A 6216-nucleotide genomic window follows, 5' to 3' on the forward strand; every position below is an offset into this window, starting at 1 on the left:
GCGGCGGCCCGCGGCCCAACGGGCAGACGAAGCCGCTGCCCGCGCTGAAGCTGGCGCTCGAGTACGTCGTGCGGAGCATGAACAAGCACGGCATCTGCGTGGTGGACGACTTCCTAGGCAAGGAGACCCGGCAGCAGATCGGCGACGAGGTGCGCGCCTGGCACGACACCGGCAAGTTCACGGACGGGCAGCCAGAAGAGCGACTCGTCCAAGGACATCCGCGGCGACCAGATCACCTGGGTTGAGGGCAAGGAGGCCGGCTGCGAGATCATCGGGCTGCTCATGAGCAGCATGGACGACCTGATCCGCCACTGCGACGGGAAGCTGGGCAACTACAAGATCAACGGCCGGACGAAAGTACGCAATAACTGTTTGGTATTTTGATGCAGATGAGAGAGCGCGAGCTAAAGTAAAATATCTAACAGGTGAAAAAGGTGTGAGGGTTGAGCTCAATAAACCTGATTCAGTCAGTAAAGACATCTTATAGAGCCTTTGAACCAGCAATACCCCCACTTCACCTACAATAATTGTTGATACTATGTGTTAACTTGTGAATACAAATAAATGGGCTAAAGAAAAATAGACAGCCAGTTGACATTTTAATAAGGAAACAGAAACAACTTTTTGTGTGTTGCATCAAACAGAAGATTTTGACTGCTATGACTTTGTACTGCATGATCTACTTCAAATCTGATTACTTATGGGAAGAAGATAAGCTATCAACTGAAAATGGTTTTTACATCTGGACATGAAATAAGTGCCCTATGTAGAATTTTTTTCATTCTTATATTTTGTCAGATCTGTCATCTAGCTGAGTTCATTTCATCTCTCCCTTTTTTATATCAAGTTTGAATTTGGGATAATTTTTCTATGATTAGGTACAGTTTATCAAAACTGAATTAAGAAAAGAATTACAGTATTGTTCCTCAAAGTAGCATCAATCTATTTTTGTAAGCCTCTTTGTACTATTAAGTTTTACCCTAAAAGACCTCTTAAAAAAAAAAAGAAAAGAAAACCCCATAAATAGACACCATTTCAGACTCAGTAGGCTAGCTATAATCAAAACGTCTGATAGTGACAAGTACTGCTGGAGATGTGGAGAAACTGGAACCCTTGTACACTGTTGTTGGGGATGTAAAATGCAGTAGTCACTTGGAGAAGCAGTTTGGTGGTTATTTAAAAAGTTAAACCTGGAGTCACCGTATGACCCAGCAATTTTACTCCTAGACACATATCCCAGAAGAAATGAAAGAATATGTCTATACAGAAACTTGTACATGAATGTTTTGAATAGCAACATCCATAATGGTTAAAAAGTGAAAGCAACCCAAATATTCATCATGGTGATTCAATAAACAAATATGGTGTATCCATCAATGGAGTATCATTTGGCAATAAAAATGAATTGAATACTGATTTATGCTAATAACCTGGATGAACTTTGAAAACATGCTAAGTGAAAGAAATCAGTAGAAAAAACACTGCCTACTGTATAATCTCATTTATATAAAATATTCAGATAGGAAAATTTATAAAGACAGAAAAGTAGATCAAGAAGTTGTCAGGGGCTGAGGGTGTTGATGGGAAATGGAGAATGACTGTTAGTGGGATCAGGTTTCTTTTTGGGTGATGAAAATATTCTAAGATTGTGGTAGTGATTTCACAACTTCTGAATATGGAAAAATCATTGAATTGTACACTTTAGGAGAAGTAACAAAAGAGTTATAAAAAAGGAAAAGTTTCCATTTATATCACCACAGCATGTGAAAATGTTCTTAAAAGGTCTATTACAATACATCAACCAACAAAAATTTGAATGTTTGGTATTTACTCCTCTCTGATAAATAACAGCAGCTAATAATGCTGGATGCTTATTATGTGCCAGGCACTAAAAGCTCATATAGGCATATAATCATATCATATTTATATATTTAATATTCATAAGAGTCTGACGGGGCAGATGCCATTACTACTCCCGTTTTTCCAATGACGAAATTAAGGCAGGGAGGTTAAAATGATTACTCAAGACCATAGATCTGATAGAGGCAAAGTCAAGATGAAAATGCAGGTTTTCTGTTGCAGAAACCCTGTTCCTGATCACACTTTGCACTTCTTGTCCAGTGGCAGAATCCTGTGCTCATGGGAGACTCTAAGGAATACACTGTATTATAGAGTGCTCCTCCTTAGCCAGCTGCTACGCTTAGCCAGCACTATCCCCACGACCTTCTCGATAGATGACTGAACGGTGATGGCAATCATTTTGTTGCTTTCTTGGCATTTTTGTTTCAAGGTGACACTTGTTCCCTCTGAAGCACAGGTTACCTCCTCCCAGAGGATTGCTATCCAGGCTCAACAGGAAAGACAGAGACTCAAATCAAGGCTCCTAGTGTTAGGCAGTCTAGAACTAGGCTAAAAAGAGGGGACCTGTTTACAGGAAAAATTAAGTCATGTTATAAAGTGCAGAGGATAAAACCAGGAATACCTACCCAGAAGATGATTGCTTCATGAAATGGCTGAAGACTTACCTCAATGGAGGTGATCCCCTCTCTCATCTATAGGACCCTCTTTGCATTGTGGTGGCTTCTTATTTAATGCCAGTGGACATTCTCCAGCCCATTCTACCCTGGATACTACCCCAACAATGCTGAATGTGTCTGGGAAATAAAAGTGCATTCCGGTTATCGCACAAACATGGGCTTCAGTGATTTGCTGTAATGCCTGGTCATCTAGTGAGAGGTGGAGGGGTGCCCTCCACAGCACACCCAGTGGTCTAGGCTATTCTAGGCTAGGATGCTTTTCGCTCTCACGTGCCATGGACAAGCCTCTGGTTGCTTTGACTCCTATCATGAAGTATCAGGCAATGTTGGGAAGTCCTTTGATTTGATTGAATAAGAGCTAGAAGAAAAACTTATATTCAATGGCTTCACTCATAAAGTCCAAACTCTCTGTGAAATCGAGGGGCAATAGTAATTTCAACGTTGGCCTGAGTACATTTTGTCTATACAGGTTGGAACTGCATAGTAACTGCCATTATGATTAAATTGAAATATTTGGTGGATCATTGAACAGCAGTAATCTGCTGAGAAAAATATTTATATCTTCTTACAATTGAATGACCATTCGATTTCTAAGTAACATCAGTTTCCAGAACAGTGGCTTTTTGGCTTGGTATAACTCCTTTCCAAGAGGTAAGTGTAAATCAGACTTGGCCTGACAGAGTCTTGGTGGATCTATACAGCCCATTTGTGGGTGCATTGTGGTTTTTTGGGGGAATTCAAAGCGAGGCTTCAGTGATGTGTTGTCTTTTCTCCTCTCACTGCAGACCATGTGTACCTTGGGAGGGGTAGGCCATTGGTAAGGCAGTTAGGTGTACAGACATAGGGACACACTGGCTTTGGCTCTGCCACGAACTCCCCAGGGAACCTGGTGACTCTTCTTGTTGAGTACTTTTTCCCATCTGGAGGTGAGGGGGTCTGAGCTCTGTGATGTCTGGAGCTCCTTGCAGCTTTGCCTTGTGTGGTGCAGACATTTCCGCATTTTTATCTTGACGGTTCCACATTTCCATTTGGTGTCTTTGGGGGCAGGGGAAAGACTAGGACTTTAAGGTTTGTCACGGGACATTTATTTGTTGTGGGACATGGCTATCATCTTTCACTGTGTGTGTCTTTCAGATGCCGTCATGAGCTTGATCAACTTAAATTCGTCCTATGGTTTATGTGCTGGGCGTGTGGAAATTTACCACAATGGCAGGTGGGGGTCAGTTTGTGATGACTTCTGGACCATTCAGGATGCTGAGGTGGTCTGCAGACAGATGGGATGTGGATACGCAGTCTCCGCCCTCGGAAATGCCTACTTTGGTTCCGGCAATGACTCTATCACCCTGAGCAACGTGGAGTGCTCAGGGACAGAATCCACTCTCTGGCAGTGCCAGAACCAAGGCTGGTTCTCCCATAACTGTGGTCACCACCAAGATGTTGGTGTCATCTGCTCAGTTGATGTCCTCACCCCTGCAGGATGTCAGGATGGTGCCCTCTCTGTCCTTCAGTGGCCTGGCTCACCACCTAAGATTTGAATCTCCTGTCAGTCTCAAGGCGAGGCCTGGCATCTGTTAGGTCTGCCTGATCTCTCAGAGACCAGACCCTGGTCAGTGTAGACTAAATGGGGCCTGCTGTAATAGTGGGTTCAGTGTGTAATGGGCCATGGCTCCTCCTTGTCTACTCCTGAGCTTCTCAAAGCACTCCAAGCACACCTCTGGCTCCTCAGATCCTTCCCTTCCCTCCTCCTCTTCATTACCTCCTTACCATCTCCTGGCTTTCTGAGCAGTTCCAGGCTTGTTTTCTCCAGTCCGTTTTCCATTGTGCAGGCTTCAAGTGATTCCTCAGGGCCTTCTGATAAAGATCCCTCTCTCTCTTCAATTTGACCACCAGGGCTCCCCATGATTCACTCCCTTTGTCTGGTGCTTTCTCTTCCTCTTGTCCCTGCTCCATCCACCTGAAGGCTCCCAAATATCTCCTACCCAAGTCCCTTTGCACATGTTGTTCCTCTGCATGGGACATCCCTTTCGACCTCTGCCTGCACCCTGATTACTCTTCTCTTTTCCCCACTCAATCTGGGTCAGAATCAAGTTTCTAGGTTCCCTTCCTTCCCTAGGCTTTCTTCAATCTCGTCTCAATCTGCTCAATTGGGATTCCCTCTTCTCCAGACTGTGAGCTCCCTGAGGGAAAGGCTTGTGTCCAACTGCTGTCTGTAGACCCAGGGTTGGTGCAGGGTCTATGCAGGCAATAAGTACTCAGCACTTGTGTTGAGGATGCCAGAAATGTGATGATGATTTTTTTTTTTTGTCAGCAGCTCCTGTTCACAACATCACCTGCCCAAACAGTAAGTCCTGAGCTCTCTGACAGGTCTGTGCATAGGTGCCTGGAAATTCCCTTTTCCTTTCCCTCAATAGCAATGGCACCAGGAAGGGCTGGTACAAATGATAAGAAAATAGCTTCCCTAAGCATGGCTTCCCTGGAAGGACGTCCCCATCGACCCTCAGGAAATGATCCATATCCAGGTCACCTCTCGTTGCTCTTATTTGGTTTCTGTCTTTTAAATTGTTTTTTTTTTTTTTAAATTTCCTCCAGATGCCTGTGCAGTGTGCTCTGAGGGTCACCAGCATGTTCATTTTGTTCCAACAGCAAATTATTCCTATGGAGGCTTCCTGTCGCAACCATCAGGTCACTTTTCCAGCCCATTCTATCCTGGGAACTATCCGAAAAATGCCAACTGTGTGTGGGACATTGAAGTTCAAAACAACTACCACGTGACTGTGATCTTCAGAGATGTCCAGTAAGTGTGTGAGTGCAAAACAGAGTGTATCAGGGACCTCACAGACATTTTGAGAGGGAATAAACGGTACCTAAACTTTAGGAGGGATGTTTGTCCAGGTGACATTTTTTATTATGGGTTCAATTTTTGACCTAGCACAGAGTTAACCCATGGAGGGTGAAGGAGTGGAGACAGGCACCCTGGAGTGGACAAGTGCTCTGGTTTAAACTCCCACGTCTGTCTCTGATTTGCTGTGTGACCACAGGAAGTCATTCAACTTTCCTGAGCCTCAGTCCGAAAGGTGAGGCTTTCCTCACTTCACTGGTTCCTGGAAAGGTCACAAAGAGAGATAGATATATGTGAACATATTGGAAAATGTTATCTAGTGGAAGAGATGGTTGTTGGGAGTGATGATAGTCTCAGGGTTAACAAGAATGCAACTAATCCCATCAGTGCCTCAGCTGTGTTGTAAAGCCCTTTGCTCCCCACTCCCTCCTTCCTTCAAGTGAATTCCGTGGGAATCAGGCAGAGATGGATGCAGCAAAGGTTAGGTTATTGGTCTTCATCCATTGCAGGTGGAAATCATTATTGTAAGCAGAGAAGACATCATCAAAGGCACATTTTTGGTGGTGGTCAAGCTGACTGTGCAGAAACACCAGTATTTTCTAGTGTCCTGCCCTAATTTCTTCTCTAAAAACCACTGATGAACAAAATCTTTTTCTCTCTTGGTTTCCTTTTGTAGTGGCCTTTGGAGTCTCTGCCCTAGTAATTCATTTGGAGTTTTGCAAAAGATACATTATTTTAATTTCTCTGTGATTGCATTGCAAATAGTGCATTTACAACTCATGAAATCCTATGGGAAAAGCTTGACCATGACTAGTTCTTTAACCAGCATATTGTTAAGAA

General features: G+C 43.8%; 1 pseudogene; it reads left to right on the forward strand.

Annotated features, from left to right (window-relative positions):
* LOC103263033 overlaps nt 1-6216 on the forward strand; it is a 19605-nt pseudogene that overhangs the window by 4292 nt on the left and 9097 nt on the right.

The sequence above is a fragment of the Carlito syrichta genome, unplaced genomic scaffold (assembly GCF_000164805.1).
Source record: "Carlito syrichta isolate Samal-C Ts95f unplaced genomic scaffold, Tarsius_syrichta-2.0.1 Scaffold18691, whole genome shotgun sequence".
NCBI lineage: Eukaryota > Metazoa > Chordata > Mammalia > Primates > Tarsiidae > Carlito > Carlito syrichta.